This window comes from Sinocyclocheilus anshuiensis, unplaced genomic scaffold (assembly GCF_001515605.1).
Source record: "Sinocyclocheilus anshuiensis isolate Anshui unplaced genomic scaffold, SAMN03320099.WGS_v1.1 scaffold117, whole genome shotgun sequence".
Taxonomy (NCBI): Eukaryota; Metazoa; Chordata; class Actinopteri; order Cypriniformes; family Cyprinidae; genus Sinocyclocheilus; species Sinocyclocheilus anshuiensis.
Window position 1 is genome coordinate 1,551,649 of NW_015536624.1, and position 247 is coordinate 1,551,895.

Here is a 247-nt window from a genome sequence, read left to right on the forward strand (position 1 = left end):
TACTACACATGCTTTATATTTAACTATTAACGTTCATTTAAGACACAAATAACTGTGTTGACGAGGAGACATTTTGACACATAACTGTGCATTTGAACGTTTAAGCACAAGGCGCGGAAAATAACTCAAGTTTAGACTGGCGCTGTAGAGCAGGTGCGTGCAACGCGAATCAGGCTGAAACCGCAACGCGCGCATTTGCCAAAATGAATTCTGCCCCACTGCTTAATGTCCCTGAAAAGTTACATTT